Below are 22078 nucleotides of genomic sequence, written 5' to 3'. Positions count from 1 at the left end.
AAATTATCTCTTGCCTTCTGAAATTCAGTGTTAATCTCTAGTCTAGAATAAGAATATCAGCAATCCTGTGTTGGTCTTGATAGTAAATATTAGTTCTTTTTAAATCAGTGTCTCTTTGAATATATATTAAATGTGAAATTAATAAAAATAGTGTATTATTATCCACACATCAGATTATGAAATTGTCTACTCTGCACATTTTGCACAATAGTTACAGTCTTTTTCAGAAACTTTGTTAGGTAAGTGGGCATGTACTTTTAACCAGGCTGAGGTAAAGAATAAAAGAGAATGAAGGTAACGATAAAGAGAGTTTTTTTAATGTACATTTGCTTTGAATAAATGAACTTGATTAAGAAATGTTGAATGTATACATCAGATAGAATTCAAGCTAAGCTGATGCAACACAGACCAAAATAACAATGCACTTTATTCTAGCCAGTGCTTTAATTTGGTTCCTAGTCTATCATGATGTCTATTTAAAAATAGTGAGCTGTGGCATGGTGTTTAAGGTGGCTGGATCCCACATGACTGACTGCACAGTTGGGGTCCTAGACCCAGCAGTTTGGAAAATACACTGGGCGTATGTGTATGCATGCCCAAAATCCTGAGAGGAGAATGAAAAAGGGATTGCCGGTTGCCATTCCTTCTGGGGAATGATTTCTCACTTTCTCTCTTGAAAAAAAAAAAGATAAAAAAAGAAAAAGAAAAGAAAAGAAGAAAGAAAAAAGAAAAAACTTAAAATGCATTTAAAAATATCATCATCCATTATTGCTCCCTTGAGAATAAGTCAAATGTAAAATGTAGTCCTTAGAAGGGAGGTTGGGTGTAAGAAGCCTGGATAATCTAGACAGTTTAAGCAATTGTACTAGAGAAGCAGAACTACTATGAAAGACTTGAATAAAGAATTTTTTTAATTGCCAGAGAGGTGTGCATTCTCCAAAGAGAGACAGAGAAAGAGGGAAAAACACACACACAGACTCAATGGGGAACAACAGGCTGTAATCCTTTCTGTTTTTCCATCAGCTCAGGATTTGGGACGTGTACACACACACCTGGCCTGTTTTTCAAGTCACTGGGGCTAGGGTTTAACTGCCGTTGGCCATGTGGGATCTTATTCCCTTAACCTATAGGTTGGCTCTGAGCAAGAAACTTCTTATAGTCATTAGACATCACACATCTGTAGGGGACACTGAGAAAGCAAAGTCTGGAAGGGGATGATTGGGCGGAAAGGAAGAATGTATTAATCAGGACCACAAAGGGAAACTAGCAAAGTTTATGCATCTGCCCTGAGCCTTTGTAGGGCAGCAGGGCAGGTAGGGAGAAAAAGCATACTTAAGACAGGGAGAAGTAAAGACAACTGACCCTGGGAAGACAAACTGGAATCCATTAAAAGAACCTGCACCTGTCTCTCACCACATCAACTTCGATGACACAGGCCACCTGGAGAACGGCTGCTGCTTGTCCTTCTCCAAGAGCTGGAGATGATCTAGGCAAGCACATGTGCCTTATTGCCAAAGGAAAAAAAAAAAAAAAGGAAAGAAGAAAAGGAAAAACTTAAAATGCATTCAAAATATCATCCAGGCCTACAATGATCCAGGCCTGATACTTGGAGAGCTGTAGGAGGAGATCTGGTCAAACTAGTCTCAGCAGCAAAGTGCCCAAGTGATGGCTATGGCCTGGCCCCAACCCCTTAAGCACAGGGCTGATCTGACCCTTTGGCCTTCCAGATCGCATGAGAATTTCTCTTCTTGCCGACCTTAATCCAGAGTTACACAGGGAAGGTAGTTCGGGGAAACGAAGTCCAGATTTAGCTAAATTTAGCTAAAGTGTTGCAGTATAAAACCACTACAGCAGTAACTCTAGACTAAGAGTGGAGTTGAAGATGGAAAAAATACTTCATTCAGTCTCTAATTGCTGTGGTAAACATTTAAGAAAATCACAATGCTAATTATTAAATGTCTGACTGACTTCTGAATGTTCCATTCCCCCTACTTCTAAAAACAGAGGTGAGGTCACTTCTTTACTGTCTCTTGGCCTTTCTTTTTTTAACTCTGAAACAGAAAAACATTCTTTTGCAAATGCTTTCATGTTTGTTTCCTTAGGAATGTTAATCATCTCCCTGGAGCTGATCACTCTCCCTATCTCCTGTTCTATCAGCTCATGTGGCTTTTGGTTCTTTTTTTCCCCATGAATTTTTCCACTTTGATGCTTCACTGTTGGCCAAACTTTGGCAATTAACCAAGCCGAATTCTTTCCCCCTTATACCAGGGTCCCTCACCACTTCCCTTTCTTTTCCAAAGGGCAGTCACTCCAGTCACTCAGAGCTGTGCTCTGGGGCTTCTCCCCAGTCCAGTCATTGACCAAATGGTATTGCGTTTTCCCTCCCAGATGGTTCTTGTGTTATCGTTTCTTTCCTGTTTCCACCACCCCAGCCTCATTCCTAGATGATCGTGCGACCCTGCTGACAGTCTTCTTCCATCCCAGTCCCCTCTCATTCCCATTCATCCCCCATTCCAGTGTTCCCTCACTGCTCAAAAACCTTCCATGCCTTCCTACCTCCTGTCACATCAGGGAAGCCAAATACCTTTGAAGATGAAAAGGAGATTAGAAATGATATAGCCTGGGACCAGCAGTTAGCGCAATGGCTGTGTCGCTGGACTCCCACGTAGTCAAACGCAGTTTGCGTCCTGGACCCCGTGGCTTAAACTCACACTGGGTGCGTGTGCGTGCATGCCCAAGATCCTGAGAGGAGAACGGAGGAGATGGGATTGAGGTGTGGCCATCCCCCCTGGGGGGTGATTTCTCGCTTTCTATCTCTCTGTCTCTCTGTCTGTCTGGCGAGCGCACGTGCCCTATAGCAAATACCTCTCCGAAAAAATAAAAGAAAAGAAAAAAAAAAAAAGAGAAAAAAAGAAAAAGAAATGATATAGCCCAACATCGTCCTTTTAGAGAAATAACAGAAAAAATTTCAGAGATTGAGGTCACACAGATTTAGCACAACAACCCCAGACACCTGAAGGTTAATTACGTGATCTTTCTGTTACTATCTCATCCATCTTCCAGGGAAAACCTCTGCCTGGTTTTGAAAACTTTCTCTTATCTCTCAACTCTATTAGGACATCTACATGACTCCAGGGTGCTAATGATTACAAGGTAGACTGTGGAGTGGTATCCCAGGGGCATCATTTACAGAAAGTACAGCTAGACAAGTAAGTGATGCCCCAGGCTTTGTGCAATGAGGTGATACTTTGTTCCTTTAAGCTTCTTTATTTCCCATTGTTCCACACCAAAGTCAATAAACACACAAAGCACTCCTACTGCCCTCTTTGCTACTCTATCCAAACCTTTCTATTTTTGAAGCTTAATGAAAGCTTTATATCCTCTGTGAATCCACTCCATTTCTTAGAGACCTTTATTTTATGAAGCACTAGTGCTTTCCTTATATAGAATAATTCAATTCTGGGCTACAAAGTGCCTACATTTAAAAATCAGAAAACTTGGGTTCTAATCCCGGCTCTTCTAATTACTGGCTCTGAGAGCTTTAAATAATGTATCTTCTCTAACCAGTTGCTAATCTTTTAAAACGTATAATATTCCCTGTCTCATCTCCCAGAGACATGTGAGTGCTTTGGGTGTTCTTGAGCAAATTATATTTCCAAGTTACAGTGTGAGAATACAATTTAGTCCCTAATGATACAGTGTATTGCTACTGTATGTTTGTTTTCATTCATTAAATAAAATATAGTTACTAGATATATTCTCTTTGAAGAAAGAAATAAGAAATGACTCTTCATGTTCTTGTCCTTTCTGTTCCTCTAAGTGAACCCCACGTAAGTCTGTTTAAAAATCTTGCTGGGTTACATTTGTGTTTATAAGGGAGGAGGTGAGTAGAACTTAAACACACACACACACACACGAAATATAGATCTAGGAAAGATTTTAAACTGTGCTTCTTTCCCTGTATGAAGCTCTCTAGTGGGCAGGCTGAGAACTGAATAAGCTGGAATTGCTAGGCTGCCAAAGAAACTCCTGTTCTTGCCAGATACCATCACGAGGTTTTTTGCAGAGCAATCCATCATTTGGAATGATTTTTTAAAAATCTCTTTCTGTTTTTGCCTGTAAGAAAATATGCAGGGGAGTTGGTAGGGCTCAGAAACAACTAATGAGAAGCATTTAGGGCATTTCTTTGTTAAATCATAAATAGCTCCTTGGGAATTTTGGACACAGTATCTAATAATAGTCTTGGCTTTTGTTGTTGTTGGACACCTCTGCTTTTTTGCTACAATGTGAGAAGAGAGACTTTGGAGAACTTCTTAGACCAAAAACAATAGAGATTTTTTTGGAGATGGAGAGTCTCAGAGCTCAAGGAGGTTTAGATATGGGAAAGGGAAATAACTCTTCTTGCTCATGTTTATCCAACCTAGAATTGTGGTTCTAAAGACTGACCTGAGTGCTCACATGTAAGGCTGGGAGGCATGCAGTCAGAGGCAGAAGCCCCAGTTGCTCCCTCCTAGAATAGTCTCTAGGGCTGGCAGGTGACGTGGTGGTTTGGGTGTGGACTCCTAATTGGCTTACCATAGTTCGAGTCCCAGAACTAGTGGCTTGCGTTCTTCTTTCTCTCTCTCTCTAGTGAGCATGTATGCCCTGTAGCAAATTAAAAGTAATAATAAGAGTAATGATAAATAAAATTAGATAAATAACTCTTTTTTAAAAAAGAGAGCTGATAGTCACTTCACATCCATGGCTTGAGCTATAGATCTAGCTAGTGTTTTTAAAAGGGATTTGAATAAGTGTCTTTCTCTTACTGACTCAGCCATTTATGTTCATATTCATTTTAGTGTTTTTTTTTCCCCTAAAGAAAGCATACCATAGGGATTCCCATTTTAATCCTCAAAACTGTATTCAAAGGACCACCAGTTAGCGTAATGGCTATGTCGCTGGACTCCCATGTAGCCGATCGTGGTTCCAGTCCCGGACCCGGTGGCTTAAACACACACCAGGCGCGTGTGCGTGCGTACCCAAGATCCTGAGAGGAGAATGGAGGAAAAGGGATTGCGGCATGCCCATCCCCCCTGGGGGGTGATTTCTCACTTTCTGTCTCTGTCTGTCGAGCGAGCGCACGTGCGCTATAGCAAAAACCTCTAAAACAAAACAAACAAACAAAAAACTGTATTCAAGACCACTGGTATAAATCATATGAACCAACTGGATTTAAATAGAAGTAAGCTTTTCATATTGGATCTTGAATTCACTATAAAACTTACTATTTTGATGTGATTACTACTTGGGTATTTCATTTAGAGTGTTTAGTGCGTGTCATACAAGAAAATTCCTTGTGTAAATAAAGGTATGAAGGAACAAGCACTCGCTGTTCCAAAATAAAATCAAAAAGCAGGATTAACCCATCCTTATTAAACCTCCTTAAATATGGGTTGGCTTAGAACAACATTCCTTAATTGTGTTAGATCACAGCATGTGTTTTGTTTTGTTTTGTTTTGTTTTTTGTTTTTTTCTCCCAGCAAAGTGTTTCTATTCTTAGGTTAAATTGTATGCCTGACATCATTTTACTTTCTGATCCTCTGTTTTCATAAGTACTTGGAGAAGACGTAGGGGTTGCCCTAGAATCTAGAGGGGGCATACTTTCGGTACCAAGTAATTTTATGTACTTTATGCATTTAGAATTTCATTGTAAGGAAGAGTCCATAGGCTTCAACCATCTATTGAAGGAGCTCATGGCCCCAAGAAGTTAAGAGCCCTCGCCTTCCATTTTTCTGTAACTAATATTTAACTCTTTTATGAAATTAAATCACTATTCTCCCATCGTTAGAGATTTTATTGAGCATTCTATTGTTCATACTTAATCTTTCACTTCAGGCTACGCTTAAAATCTTAACCTGACTCTTCACTGTGTTCCTGGGGCGTTTCTCATCGTTTTAGCTCACTTGAGTCTCAGAGAAGGTTTCCACCATAGTCCGAGCTTCAGCAGCAAGCACTGATTGACATCGTAAGGACACAGAGCCACGTGAAGGTTTCTTCTCGGGCTTCACAGCAAAGTCTCGATGAGCCTAAACCCAAGGCATAATGTTAGTATCTCGTGAGCTTGTTAGAAACCCAGTTCTTCTTAAAATAACTAATGTACAGGGCCAGCAGGTGGTGTAGTGGTTAAGATACTGGACTCTCACATGGCTGACCACAGTTCAAGTTCCAGACCTGGTGGACTGAAAATCATGCCAGGCACATGTGTGTGTGTTCCCAAAATCCCAGGAAGAGAATGGAGGAGAAGGGATTGTGTCCTGACCATCCTTCCAAGGAGGTGATTTCTCACTTTCCCTTTCCTGTCTGTCTCTCTCTGGTGAGTGCTTTTGTCTCTCCCTGGGGAGGTGAAGTGCTCTATGGAAAAAAAAAAAAAAAAAAAAAAAAAGTAGCTTGGAAACCCTGTGTGGCTGTTCTTTTTATAATAATTATTAGGCCTTTTTAAACTCCAAAATTCAGATATTTACAAATTAATTAACATCTTCTATTTCATAATTAATATCTTTTCATTATGAGTAGATAGAAGAAAATTTTTCCAAGGTCACTTTTTTTTTTTTTTTTTTGAGAGAGAGAGATTTTTGCTATAGGGCACATGTACTCACCAGAGAGACAGGAATAGAGAGACAGAAAATAAGAAATCAATCCACCCCACCCCCTGGGTAATGGTCGCACCACAATCCCTCCTTCTCCATTCTCCTCTCAGGATCTTGGGCACACATGCACAAGCACCCAGCATGAGTTTTAAGCCACTGGGGTCAACTCACACTGGGGTCAACTATGTGGGAGTCCAACAGCATGACCATTATGCCAAGGTCACACATTAAGTTAGCTAATGATGCTGCCACTGACATTTCAGCTATGTTTATATTCATATATTCAAGTGGAATTTCCCACTGAAGATCGAAGGGCAGGTGACACCAACACCCTAATCCCTTCTACCTACTCTGAAAACTATAATAGGTAGGAGTTCCAGCAAGATAGCTCCTCGAAGTGACCAAGAAGAGAAGATAGGGAGAAAATGGTGGGGATTTTTAATTTACCCTCTCATCCAGCAGGTGGGTGTTGCTCACCTACTACACACCAGGCATGGTGCCAGGTGCTGGAGATTCAGGAATGGATGAAAGATCCATACCCTGCCCCAGTGGAGCCAGTGATGAGGACAAGGCCACAAGCAAGAAAATGAATATATTTATGATACAACTTCATAAGAGAGAAAGTGTTTAAATGTAGGCAGAGATAAGAGTGATGAAGAAAAATAAAGAAGGAGAAGGGAAATTTTTTCTTAGAGGACAGTTATTTCAGAGAGGATGGTCACAGGAGGTGCTTCCAAGGTGGTAACACAAAGGCCTGTATGAAGAAAGTGGGGAGATCTGGGAGAAGGTAGCTTTAAGAAGGGATAATGGCAGGGTCAGACGGCCTTGAGGAGGATGTGAGCTTCAAAGGTGAAGAGAACAGTAGGGAAATCTGTTGGGGCTATATCACACAGTGTTTGAATTTGGCCAGGCTTAGGCATCAGACTGCTTGGTCTTGAATCCCAGCTCCATAGTGTAGGACTTTGGGAAAGCCAATTGGTCTCTCCAGGCTTTTACTTCCTTATCTAGAAAATGCAGCAGTAGGGCTGGCTCCTTGGCCTGGTGATCAAGAAAGCCAGATTCCACATGGCTGACCACGGATCAAATCCTAGCTCTGGCACCTCAGAAAACATGCTGGGCATGTGTGCATGAATGCCTCAAAACTTAACAGGACAGAGGAGAAGGAAATGTAGTTTCACCATGCCCCATTGGGGGGTACTTCCCCCCTCCCTTTCTCTCTCTGTCTCTCTCTGGAGAATGCACGCACAGTCTGACAAATTTTTTAAAAGGGGGAAAAAACAATACTACCTATCTCACAGCATAATTGTACATTTAAATGAAGCAATCTGTATAAAGCATATCTAGTTCAGTGCCTGGTATACAGGGTGGACTCAATATACAGCTATTAGTGCTATTAAATGTCTGGCTGTGGAGCCAGTAAGTGGCATGGTGGTTAAGGTACTGGACTCCCACATGGCCCACCGTAGTTCAATTCCAGACCTTGGAGGCTTGAAAATCAAGGTGGAAATGTGTACATGCACACCCCAAAACCCAGGAGGAGAATGGATTTTGGTGTAGCCATCCCCCCAGAGGGAGAAGTGATTTCTCATTTTTCTCTCACTACCTATGGAAAAAATCTTTTAAAAAAATGGCCTAGACACAAGGTAAATAGTTCTGATAATTCCAGCATTCAACTCAACAGACATTTTGCTTAAATCACTCTGGGACACACAGGAAGTGCTTCATAGGCCAACATTGACTTATAATACCATGGTCATCCTCACCTCCCTCTCTACATCATTCCAGTCAGGTCAAGACTACAGAGAATAGGGACCAGCAGTTAGCGTAATGGCTATGTCGCTGGACTCCCACGTAGTTGACTGCAGTTCGCTTCCCAGACCCAGTGGCTTAAACGCACGCCGGGTGCGTGTGCGTGCGTGCCTAAGATCCCGAGAAGAGAATGGAGAAGGGATTGGGCGTGGCCATCCCCCCTGGGGGATGATTTCTCGCTTTCTGTCTCTCTGTCTCTCTCTGTCTCTCTGTCTTTCTCTGTCTAGCGAGCACATGCACCCTATAGAAAAAACCTCTTTAAAAAAAAAAAAAGACTACAGAGAATAGATTTGTGACTTTGAGAAATGTGGTTCAGTTTTAGGTCACTACAGCCATGAAGACTTCCTAGGAAAACAGACAGGTTTTATAGAAAATCATGAAACTTTGGTAAGAGGTGAAAGATGTGATTTAAGCTGAAACACTCAAATGTCTATTCTTCTAAGTGGTGCAACTACTTTCAACTACATGTTCCATGCACCCATTAACTCTGCCGTCTTCACTGGAGCCTTCCTGAGTCTAATATAGGGAGAGCCTGAACCATTGACTTAACAAATATTTGTTGGATAAATCAAAAATGTCTTAAGGACAGTCTCAGCTTCTGTGATTATGGGGGAGCCCTGTAGCCTGGTGTTGATATATCCCAGTGTTTTCTGCTGTGAATCTGACCCAATATCTATGGAACTGAAGGTGTGGTAATTTATGCGTGTCTCCATACACATTTGGCCAAAAATTATATCTGAGTAAAGCTGTTCAATTGAAGATTGCAGGGCTGTCTCCAATATTTGATGACTAAAGAATGTTCATATTTTAAATTTACTAAAAGACAAGCCATTTGAACAATGTTATGGTGCTAGATAAAATGTTCGTTTCCAAGTTTTTTCATTTTTTCTCTAACTGTGAGACCTAACATCCTCTGAAGAAAAAAATTGAAATTAGCCATCATGTGGGATAATTTATTCCTACTTTGGATTAGCTATTCAATGTCTTTTTTTAAGAATTATTTTATTTAACTTTATTTACTTATCTTAATTTGACCAGAGAGGGACAGAGCAAGAGAGAAGGAAAATGAGAAAGGAAGCCATCAGATCCAGGACTCAAACCTCAGTTGACCATGTGGGAGTCCAGCACCCTTAACCACCATGCCACCTGCTGGCCCCACTTATTGGATGTATTTAATCTTACTCTGGGCATAAAATACTTGAGGCAATTTCTTTACGATTTTCCTAAGAGAAATACGGAAAAATCTAAACCTGGAATTTGGAAAGAGAGGTGTTTTTGGTTACTAAATTAATATTAGAGCTCACAAAAATATTTCAACAGATTAGTGTAAGCTTAAGAATCACATTAAATTTCTCAGGCTTGAATGGATAATCTAAAATTAATACCAATAAAAGACCTTTGTAGAAAAATCGTACCATTGCCAAAAGTAATAAAACTGTGAATAGCTGTGAAGGGGCTGAGATTTTATTCCACTTTCAAGTGAACACGTTAACCTGTCGGAATTTCATGGATATTGATGAAAGACACAGACTCCTTGGTCAGAGACAAAGGACAGGTTATTATTCACAGCAATAGCTGTAGCCCCGAACATCAGCATTCACACTCATTCTCCAAACCTCAATGCCACAGACATCATGAAGAGGGTCCGATGACACCTGCTTACATAGTGAATTGTTGTCAAAGAGAGGATCCCCAAGCTTAAGGAACCCAAATAGTATGTAATAGTAAGCCAGCTGATGTCTTCCTTGAAAGGAGACATTACCTTTGCTTTACTGAACAGTTAACAAACCTGCCCGTGGTTCCAGGGGAAGACCCCTTCTCTATACTCCAAAGCTGTTATGCAGACATTCTTGGAAAGACAGCACAGAGCAAAGATAATCAGCACCTTTGCCTGCAAGACATGCAGAAATGGGGAATTGTCCATTACTAAAATATTTTCTTTTCCATTTTTGGCAAGAAACTCGAATTTTAAAAAGTTCAATGAGTGTAGGGTCTAGCTTTCTTTGTTTCATTTCATGAAGCAAACCATCCTTTTGGCAGATGTGGGTTACCAGGAAGCATGAGAGTTATCTGCCATAACATTTGAATTTGGATTTTATACTCAAATAACTCTGGCTCTTCAAAAAAATTGCACATGTGATGTTTGTACAGCTAAAGACTATGACAACTCCAGGGACGTGGAACAGCAGGTTCTAATTTGGAAATTTAGCTGCTTCACCCCAGTCATACTGGATTTCAAAGAGGTTTAGACTCTAAAAACACATCAAGTGTTTCAAAAGAGATTATGATATTCTTCGTACTTCCTCCTGGGTACCAGCCTGTAATATGCACAGTCAAAGGCTTTTTAAATGCTCGTCTTCCTTTTCCACCATTCTTATGAGATACTACATACATTTAGAGAAAAGGCATATTGCATAACTATGATTTTTTAAAATAGATTTTTATTGTCAACTGTAGCCATTCTAAAGTAGTATTCACGTAATGGGTTTGTTTTAAGTGTGTCCAGCTTTAAGATTCTTCAAATCTTGTTTTTTTTTTTTCCCCTTTTTAATCCTTAGGGTTTTTTTATTTAAAAGAAATTTATTTTATACATTTAAGTTATTTTTTCTTTTTCCACAAACATTTACTTTACATAGCAAAAAATTTAACTCATACTCCATAATTCTTGCATCTACCCGAAGGACAGAAGAATACTTAATCGAAAAAGTGCTTGCACATTGATGTTTATTGTGGCACTTTTCACGATTGCTAAGTCCTGGAAACAACCCAAATGCCCACGAAATCCTTAGGTTTTTGTTATCATCATTTTGTATACAAACTGTTCCTTTTTTCCTAAATGATTAAGTTAAAGGTCACTTTGATCGATTGAGGTGGTGAACTATTTGGTCCTCTGGTATAAACCATTAAATAATGCAAAGAGGTCCAGCCTCGTAGTTGGGTTAAGGAAAGCTGATCTCACGTGACTGACCATAGTTTGAGTCTCAGCCCCAAGGGTTTTTGAAAGACATCTTGGGTAGATGTGCATGTGTGCCCCAAATCGTGATAGGATAGGAAGATGGAGTAAAAAGGATTGCAGTATGGCCATGCCCAGTTGTTTTTCTTTTGCTTTTCCTTTTTTTTTTTCTTTCTCTCTCTGACAAGCACATGTACTCCTTGGCAATAACTTTTTTTTAAAAAGGACGAATAACACACGGTATATGAAAATGTTCCATCTAAACAGAGGAAAAACTTAGCTAACTAACCTTGTTTTCTTCAACAGAACCCAAGTCTAAACTGCATTTCTGTAGCCTGAGCCCAGTGACCTCACTAGTGAAATGCCCATTAATTCCATACTATCAGCAACTGCTCATTAATACATCAATGTTCACTTTTCTCGGTCGAGTATTCCAATTAGAGTTCCTATATCCTTGAACATGATACATTTTAGATGGTAAAAATATTAAAGTGACAGACTAAGGTTTTAACACTGTCTTACTAAACACAAGCGTGCATTTGTTACTTTATTGTTTCCCAGAACACAATGTTATGACTGTTTCCAAGGAACATTTGCAACATTAAAAATTATACTACTTTCCTAATAGAAGCATTAATCATGAAAAATAGTGCAACAAAAATATTATATCTGAAGCCATGATATAAAGTTATAATTCAAACTAGAAAAGACTCGTAGCTCTTTTTTTTTTTTTTTTTGACTTCTACTCCAGTGGCCTGCAAAGTAGGATTGGCATACTGTTCTGTTGTTCACTTTCCAGAGAATAGTTCTTTAATGATACCTCAAAGGAAAACAATTTCCTACATTTCAAGTTAAAAATATCTGCTTCTTAAAATTTCTCATTTCCCCAGTTATAATTAATTGTTTGCCCACTGAAAAAGAATGTATCCTTGTTACCCACCAGAAATTTTGTGTATCTCAAATTACAAAAGTCTAAGTACATTAATAAAAAAGTTAGAAATACTAGTGTAGGTGTTGCAAATTACTCTAATTACTATATAATAGTCCTTTCCTAAATCCAGATGTTTTCACTAATTTGCTTTCAACAAAAAAATAAAGGATAACCTAATCATATTACAAGCTGACATATCATTGCAAATAACTTTTGTTGTTCATTCAAAGACCTCAGTGACACTGCCATTACAAAATGTCTTCCACTTCTCATCTATTTAATTATTTTGGAGAATTATCAATTTCATCAATTTAACCAGTAGATAGGTATCATGTTATTCTTGAAATCAGTGCTGTTCACCCTGAACCTTAATGAAGATAAAGCTCCCCATGAATCTCATTCAGATACATAATGAAGATAAAGCTCCCCATGAATCTCATTAAGAGAGGTATTTCCAATAAATTTTCACTTTTCAGTGCATGTTGGATACTGCTGCTTGGCAGACTGAAGCCACACGGGAGGTCTGGATTCACTTTCCAGCCCACCATAAAAGCCAGGTGCAATAACATGTGCCCATACTTCCAGATTGTCAGGAGGCTCATGCAGAAGGATCAGGACACAGTGAGACCTTGTCTGAAAAACAAAACAAAACAAAACAAAACAAAATTCACACATGCAATTTTTTATTTTTTCATATATATTTTATGGGGGGTGGAGGAGAGGTTTTTGCTATAGGTTGTGTGTGCTCGCCAGAAAGTCAGAGACAGAAAGTGAGAAATCACCCACCAGGGGGGATGGTCACGCCGCAATCCCTTCTCCTCTATTCTCTTCTCGGGATCTTGGGCACGCACGCACACACGCCTGGTATGAGTTCAAACTACTGGGCTTGGGACTTGAACCATGTCGACTATATGGGAGTCCAGTGACATAGCCACTATGCCATTGCTGGTCCCCATATATATTTTTTTTCTAAAAATTTGTAAGATACTGCTATATTTTGAAAAATTCAGAAAAACTACTTAGAAGTTCTTAGTGTAAGTAAAAATTGAAACTATAATTTTAATGTAAGACCATTTTTTTCAGACAAGTATAAAAGGGTGATCAATAAAAGACTTTTGAGCTTAAAAATGCATTAGGAGGGATAAAATACTAAGTTCAATAAAAAAGAAACAATGTAAAATTTAGGTTACAGATTTTGTTCCTGTATTTTGTAAAGGATGATGATGAGTATCAGATAGGAATGGCATTAAATTCCACTGAAAACATATAAAGGAGTGATACAACTATTCTATTTTAAATGTTAGAGCTAGAATACGATCAAAATCACATCCTTTCTTACTACTTAAATTTATGGTAAAAAAAAATTTAGCGTGCTCATAAGTTAAAAAAATGCTTAGTTCCCCCCCACTTATTTATTAAATGTATTTATTTATTTACAGTCATTCACTATACATTGATGTAGTATACGAAATGAGATTTTCCATCCAGAATACATTTTATATTGGTTCAACCAAGGGTATTGCCATACATGTTATCATCAACAAATAATCCTCTATTTCTTGTTTCTTATGTATTTTGCCCCCCCCTTGATTCCCTACCTCTCACCCTCTGCCAATTCTCTCCCTTCTCCCACACTCTCTCTGGTATGTACAGTTGTTTTCCATGCTGCTTTATACACACACACACATACACACACACACATATATATTATTAATTCACTAAAGATCTTAATTATTTTAAAATTTTTCAATAGCAAGCACAGTTGCTATGTACATATCTATGAATGCATGTTTGACTTTAGGCATAAACCTCAGTGAGTAAAGTGAACATACTATAAAGTAGCACCTTGCTAAAGCTATATCACTTACTGCAGTCATTAAATAGGTATTAATAGGTTTTTTGTTTGTTTGTTTGTTTGTTTTTTGAGAGGTTTTTGCTATAGGGTGTGTGCAGAAAGACAGAGAAGCAGAAAGCGAGAAATCACACCCCAGGGGGGATGGTGACACGCAATCCCTTCTTCTCCATTATCCTCTCAGGATCTTGGGCACACATGCACACGTGCCCAGCATGAGTTTTAGCCACCAGGTCTGGGACTCGAACCATGGTCAACTACATGGGAGTCCAGAGACAGCATTATGCCAACTGCTGATCCCTTAATAGGTATTTTTTAATGCATTTTTTTTTATTTCAAGAAAAACAATTTTGGTTTTAATAGATCAAAATTTTAAAATGTTAAGAGAAATTTGCTTAAAACTTAGTCAGGAAAAAGGTTAGGATTCAGTTGAAATACTAGGTTCATGAACCTATACCAACAGTTCAAGAGAAGACAAAAATCCTTAAATATGGAAATCAAAGCATCAAAGAAAATCAGTAATATTTCAGTCTAGAGCCAAAAAAATTCTATTTCACTTGTTCAGACCCATGCAATTAATCTCTCTTCTACTGAATTTGCAGTGTTACTGTATTACTGCGGTTTGATCTTTCCATTTAAATTCTGTAAGTTAACATTCAACTACAGACTTGTCCCTACCATTAGGCTGGCCACTCTCTTGGTTGTTTTTTGTACTCTTATTTCTATGTGTCCACTTGATTTTTAAAATTGTTTTAAAGGCTACACAAGCAAGAAAGTTTGAAAAATACTTTATCTTATTTATTTATTTGTTTATTGCTACAGAGTCCTTGCACTCACTGGAGAAAGACAGAGAGAGAGAAAGTGAGCAACCAGCCTCTCCCACCTCGGGAGATGGCCACATTGTAATCCCTTCTCCTTCTCTTCTTAAGATTTTTTCAAGCTACTAATTAATTGGTGGCGAAGTCAGCCACATGGGATCCGGCTGCCCTATGGGATCCAGTGAGGTTACTCCATTACTCCACACCGCCTGCTGGCCTGAAAAGCACTTTCTTAATCTCAATATTGCTTTCTGCTCACAGAAGGCTTCCATCTTTAATTCTGCCATTCTCCGTTGAAGAACACATTGTTTTTTCTTTTTTTTTTTGGAAAGTCATTCCAGTTGATTTTGACTAGAAATCATTCAGACAGAAAGCTTAGGGGATGTCAAGGTTTTCCTTCATTGCTTTTCTTAGTCTATAATTTATGTAATCTCTTTTACTAAAAGCTGAAGGTGGGAACAACGCAAAGGAGACTGATAGAAATGAGACTTCAGAAAAGGGAAAAAAAGAAACTAAAGCCACTGCATGAAAGCTGCTGTGGGAGGTGGTGGCCTATGGTAGAGTATATTTTTGAAAGAACACAGTTTTCCCACTTGGAGAACTAATGAGGCCAGAATGTAAACATCTGGTTTGCAGGGGCAGGCACGGTCCCTTCAAATCCGCATTGTGAGTTCCCTGGGGCACCAGGTGTGCTGCACACCGCTTCCAAGGCCGTAAAAACCACAGGACTTGGCTTCCCTGCTCAAATGACAGGGCATGACTCCTTGGCAAATCAGACTATTGAAAACTACACCCTGAGTGTAAAACTCCCTCCAATGCGGCTAGGAGTTTTCTGGAAAGAGCTTCAACCCATCTACAAGTCTTTCAAACCTCCAGGCTAGCGTGCCAAGTGGTTCAGGAAGAACTCATGCCAAACGAAAAGTGAGCCTGGAAGCCTGCAGAGTTTAAATCTCACAGTATCGGAGGCTAAATGACAGTTTCTGTAGGAAAAAAAGTGGAGCAGTGGCTAAAAGTGAGTAGGAGGGAGGAAATAACAGGGTAACTCACAAGGCTGTCGTTTCTATTGAGTACAGCCATTAATTCCAAGTCTGCGGCTTCCACAAAGCACGGGAGACTTCCACATAGTTGTCCTTCATGGTCTTTTTGTGACACTCTGCATATACATAAACACTCTGGGGATCCGATCTGGATCAGACAAGTTCTGGCCCGCGGCGCTGATGCACTGATAGCGCGTGACATGTGAGTCTCTTATCTGTGAGCCTCTCTCTTGCAAGCCCAAACTTTGCTCATTCATTGCAATATAGAGGAAAACTTTAAAAATGTGTAGACTCTGACATTTAGAAGGGTGCCAGTTGCTGAGGTCATCCTGGAATGATGGGGTTGAGGGTGTTATCAGAGCAGTCAGGATGAATTATTTGGGGCCTGTTGAACTACAGTGACTGTGGCTCACTGCTGAAGCATTCACTACATCTCTTATGAGTAACTCGGAATTCCACAAAGGGAAAACAGCCTGTCTCCTGTCAGCCTATCATCAGGTTATCCATAGAGATAGATGCCAAGGAAGGCCACCACTTCACCGTGGCAGTGAAAGGGAGTTGTCTCATGTGTCACTAGCTTAATAGTCTTTGAGGAGAGAGTGGGCCATTTTATTCAGACAAAATCAATGATTTTAGGAAAATTTCCATTATTTGGACCAGCGGTTAGTGTAATGACTATGTCGCTGGACTTCCATGTAGTCAATCACAGTTGAAGTCCCAGACCCAGTGGCTTAAACTCACGCTGGGTGCATGTGCGTGCATGCCCAAGATCCCAAAAGGAGAATGGAGAAGAAGGGATTGCAGCATGGCCATCCCCACTGGGGGGTGATTTCTCACTTTCTGTCTCTCTGTCTCTCTCTGTCTTTCTGGTGAGTGCACGCACCCTATAGCAAAAACCTCTCCAAATTTTTTCCATTATTATAAATATCAGCATATTAAATTCCTATGTGGTGGTTTATACCTTTGTGCTTTTTACTTATAAACTGAAACTGGGTCTCTCCATTCCTTCTGCTGGTCATTCACAATATCTTTCCAGAAAACATCAAAGCCTATAAGAATCTTGCACTACCTTCCTTGCTTTAAATCTGCCATTAAAAGACTCTTACCCTTTCAATAAATTCCACCTTGCTGCACTTTCAGATTTTTAGTTCAATCCATTTGCCAAACATGGATTATTTTTTAATTTGACAATTTCAAATTAAAAAAAGAAAAGAAAAGAAAAGAAAAGAAAGAAAGAAAATTGCTAGAGAGCACATGTTCTTGCTGGAGAGAGAGGGGGGGAAAAAAGCATCCCTCATGAGGAATGACCATACCACAATCCTTTCTCCTCTATCTCACCCTTCTTTCATGATTTTGGTTACACACACACATGAACCTGGTGTGTTTTTCAAGCTGCCAGTTCCAGGTCTCAAACTGCACAGTCAGCCATATGAGATCCAGTTACCTTAACCACCATGCCACTGCTGGCTCACCACATTTAGATTTTTATTTCACCTTCCCTGAATTTAAAAACCTGTGATATTACAGTTCTAAAACCATCATTAAAACAATAGTCTTCTTATTTTTAACTTGACACCTTCTTATTGGGAGGTGGAACCATCCTGTCAATAGTTGTAATATCTATTGTGTCAATACAAGTTGAACATCTCTTATCCAAAATACTTGGAACCAAAAATGTTTCAGATTCTAGATTTTTGTTTTTAATTTGCATCGTGGAGGATAGGATCCAAGTCTGAGTATAAAATTAATTTTTTTTCATATATACCTTATGTTCAAAAATGGAAGTAATTTTTAAATTTCTTTAGGTTTTTACCAGAGGGCATGTGCACTTGCTGGAGAGAGAGATGGAGAGAAAGAAAGAGAGAAATGACCTCCCTAGGAGGATGTGAATTTCCATACCACAATCCTTTCTCCTTCATTTTCCTCCTGTGATTTTGGGCACACATGCACATGTGCCCAGTGTGATTTTCAAGCTGCTGAGTCCAGGATTCAAACCACAATCTACCATATAGGAGTCTAGCACTTTAATCACCTCGCCACCTGCTGGCCCTCACTTCAAGGTAATTTTACACAATACTTTCATATGGCAGCATTTTGACTATGACCTGTCATGTGGGGTCAGGAATAGAATTTTCTACTCGTGGTATCGTGTCAGTGCTCAAAAAGTTTTGGATTTTGGATTATTTCAGACTTTGGATTTTTAGGTTACAGGGGTTCAATCTGTATTAGGCCAAGGCATTCATTCTTTAGTTCTTTCTGTTAAATCAAAAAATCAATAGGGCCCTTCAACAATGATACTTTTATTTTAAAACATCAGGGGCAGGACTTGCCTGACAAGTTCCCATCAGAACACAGACAGGAAGGTGTCGTTTTCAATCTTCAGTCCATTGCTCACTGACTGGTTAAACTGCCCAAGGACGTGGCTCGGCTGCTACACTGAATGTACGCCTAGGACTGCTTGCAGTGTGGATCTTGGACTAGTCTAGGCAGGCCCCTGGCAGTTCGGACTGACCACATGTAAGCAGTGCTTTGTGCACATTCCTTCCTTCTTATGAGGGAATTCTGCTACTTTCTATAACAGCAGGATCAGCTGGCTCTCATCTAAGCCACCAGGGCTTTACTGAGTCCAGCGATGATTCTCCCCAAACCCCACCAAGTAATTCCAAGAAGCCATCATGAAAAAGTGGGGAGAGGATGGAGGGATTTGAGAGGTGATGCTGTGTGGATGGAAGTTGGATCAAGAAAACCTGAGCTAACCCCTGAAGGAAAATGAGCAAGTGCCCCTCCTTTCCATCCATCTCCTCCTCATGGCCGCTAAAGCTAAAGGCCACAGGGCATCCTCAGCTCCTCTTGATTTGTGTCGAATGTGGAAGGAAGAGACAGAGGAGTTGGTCTGTGTCATAGATTCTATAGTTTAGAAAAACTGACTTTGTTTAATTTTATCTTTTTTTAAAAAAGAATTATTTTATTTAACTTTATTTATTTATTTATCTATTTAAATTTGACCAGAGAGGGACAGAGCATGTGAGCAAGAGAGAGAGAGAAAGCAAGAAAGCAAGCTGCCAGGTCCAGGACTCAAACTGTGGTTGGCCATGTGGGAGTCTGGTGCTCTTAACCACAATGCCACCTGTCAACCCTTAATTTTATCTTGTATTGTCCAGGGACAGATCTTCATTACAAAAGTTTCATCAGAATTGTGCAGTTCTCATTTTTCTTTTCTTTTCTTTTTTTTTTTTAGTTTTTGCTATAGGATACATGCACTCCTTGGATAGAGACAGAGAGACAGAGTGAGAAATCAATCCCCAAGGAGATGGTCCTGCCACAATCCCTTCCTCTCCATTCTTCTCTCAGGATTTTGGGCACATGTGCACAAGCACCCAGTGGAGAGTGTGGGCCATTTTATTCAGACAAAATCAATGATTTTAGGAAAATTTCCATTATTTGGACCAGCGGTTAGTGTAATGACTATGTTGCTGGACTTCCATGTAGTCAATCACAGTTGAAGTCCCAGACCCAGTGGCTTAAACTCACACTGGGTGAGTGTGCCTGCATGCCCAAGATCCCAAAAGGAGAATGGAGAAGAAGGGATTGTGGTGTGGCCATCAGTGTGTTCTTCAAGCTACCAGGTCCAGTACTCAAACTCAGTCTGCTATGTGGGATCCATCCACGTCAACCACCATGCCACCATCTGGCCATGCACTCAGATTCACACCTACTCAGATTCGGTTCCCCTGTCTTGCAAAGCTCACCACAGGGTTACCTGAGCACTATACTTGCTTCATTAAGAGAAAAATGATTTTACCAAGAATGTAATCTATAAGAACCTACTAAAGGTCTTTGGGGTGGAGAGGGAGGTGAGGTGAGAGGGTGAGAGACATGGGATTTTATTTTTTAATTCCCCATTAATTAGAACAAACAGTAATAATTATGATGGTTTTGTTACAGTCTTCCTCCATGACTTAAAGATAACCCACTTGGAGAAGATAATGAAGAAAGACATATTTTTCGGTACTTGTTTATAGCTCATTTTATTTTTCCAGCAAGTTTAACTCAAGAAGCTGTTTCTTCTGTAGAGCATGATCCTCTCCTGAGAGCCAAAATAGCAAGCTAGAAGCAGAGCTGGCTGCTCCATTTTGACTTAGGCAGCCCAGATGGTTACTAGCCGGTGGGGTCCCTGCCTGGCATCTGGTTTCTGCTGCCTCTCCCCTCCACTGGGTTAGGCAGGTGGTTGGTATCATTGGCCCACTCTTATCTGCAGATATGTTTCAAGACCCTCAGTGGGACCAGCAGTTGGCATAATGGCTATGTCGCTGGACTCTCATGTAGTAGACCGTAGTTCGAGTCCCAGACCCAGTGGCTTAAACTCACACCAGGCGCATGTGCGTGCGTGTCCAAGATCCCAAGAAGAGAATGGAGGAGAAGGGATTGCGGCGTGGCCATGCTCTCTGGGGGTTGATTTCTTGCTTTCTGTCTCTCTGTCTTTTGAGCGCATGCACCCTATAGCAAAAACCTCTCAAAAAAACAAAAAAGGACCCTCAGTGAATGCCTGAAACCACGGATGGTACTGAACCCTACAGATACTCTGTTTTTTGGATCTGATAACCTAGATAACTACTAAGAGACTAAAAGGAAGGAGTGTCTACAGCATGGATACCCTGAACCAAAGGGTGATTCACATCCTCTGGGCAGGGCAGTGTGAGATACATACAACTCAGAATGGTGCGCAATTTTGAACTTATGAATTGATACTTTCTGGGACTTTCCATTTCATATTTTCAGACTCTGATTGACTATAGGTATCTGAAACTGTGGAAAATAAAACCTTGGATGGGGGGACCAGGACTGAGGTAGGAACACTGGCTTTCCAATACACAATCAGTCAGCAAGGGGCGTGGCAGCTCCTATGTCCTCCCCCCCCCCATAGTGGAAAGTGCTTACACTGCAGTTTGTTTCTTACTTAATAAGCATCTTTTTAAAGAGAGATTTTTGCTATAGGGCTCATGCACTTGCCAGAGAGACAGAGACAGAGAGCCCCAAAGCTAGAAATCCCCCCCCCCCAGTAAGAATGGCCACGCCACAATCCCTTCTCCTCTGTTCTCCTCTTGGAATCCTGGACATGCACACACGTGCACCCTGCACCCTGCGTGAGTTTTAAGCTGCTGGGTCCAGGACTTGAAACAACGGTTGACTACATGGGAGTCCGGTGACTTAACCATTTACGCCACCTGCTGGTCCCAATTAGCAAGTATTTATTGAACCACTACCAAGAGAGCTCAGTGACTAAGGCATGAGTTTTAGAGGCTGACTTCTAGTGCTCAGTGCCACCTGTCACTTCTGGGCTCTGTAGTCTGGGCAAGTTATCAACTCCTCTTAGCCTCAGTTTCCTCTTCTATAAAGGAGGACCAGTACTGGTATCTACCTAGTAGAGGTTTGTAAGGGTAGGATGAGATAATGTTGTCAGAATGTTTGTCAAGTCCGCCCCAGCGAGAACTCTATTCTATCAGGCAAACTGGATTTGAAAGGCTGTGAGTAGAAAGCAAGTTAATTTGCTCCATTACTGCCCTTCCTAATCCCATCAGGCAGGCCTCATAATGTTCCCTGTCACTCTTGGGTAATACGTCCTCTGATCAACGCTGGTGCCCAAAAGAGTCTCCTTCTAGAAATTCAAATGTCTAGTCTGCTGTAATCAAATCTTGGAGCTCTATTTAATTTAGAACTTTTCTAAACCCAGCCTGCCCCAGGCTTGGAAGTCCTAGTGGGAGAAGGGAGAGTAGCCAGCTTCCTTCACCCTCCTCAGATGATTTCCTGCCCACGTGTGAGCTCAGGTTTCAGCTTCTCCAAGGTCAAGGGGAAGGGATTTCAGAAAAAAGCACAGTCTGAGAGCAGGTACAGGGGGATTGGCACTGGGGAACTGATGCTCGGCATGGGCCTGTGTCAGATGCCAGCACTTTAGGCCCCTCCCCTAGACATGGGGACTGTCAGCCTCTCAGTGTTTCCTTTCACCCTGGGCTGGGGTTGAGAGAAAGCACTTCCCTTTCCTGTCTTTCCTGCT

The 22078-nt window shown here is 40.5% G+C and overlaps 1 protein-coding gene across 1 annotated transcript in view; it reads left to right on the top strand.

Moving 5' to 3' along the window:
- The window catches only part of SLC2A12 (solute carrier family 2 member 12), a 67029-nt gene that overhangs the window by 23485 nt on the left and 21466 nt on the right, over positions 1-22078 (top strand). The window lies entirely within an intron of this gene.

The sequence above is a fragment of the Tupaia chinensis genome, unplaced genomic scaffold (genome assembly GCF_000334495.1).
Source record: "Tupaia chinensis unplaced genomic scaffold, TupChi_1.0 Scaffold000117_2, whole genome shotgun sequence".
NCBI lineage: Eukaryota > Metazoa > Chordata > Mammalia > Scandentia > Tupaiidae > Tupaia > Tupaia belangeri.
This window is presented reverse-complemented; position numbering and strand designations above follow the sequence as displayed.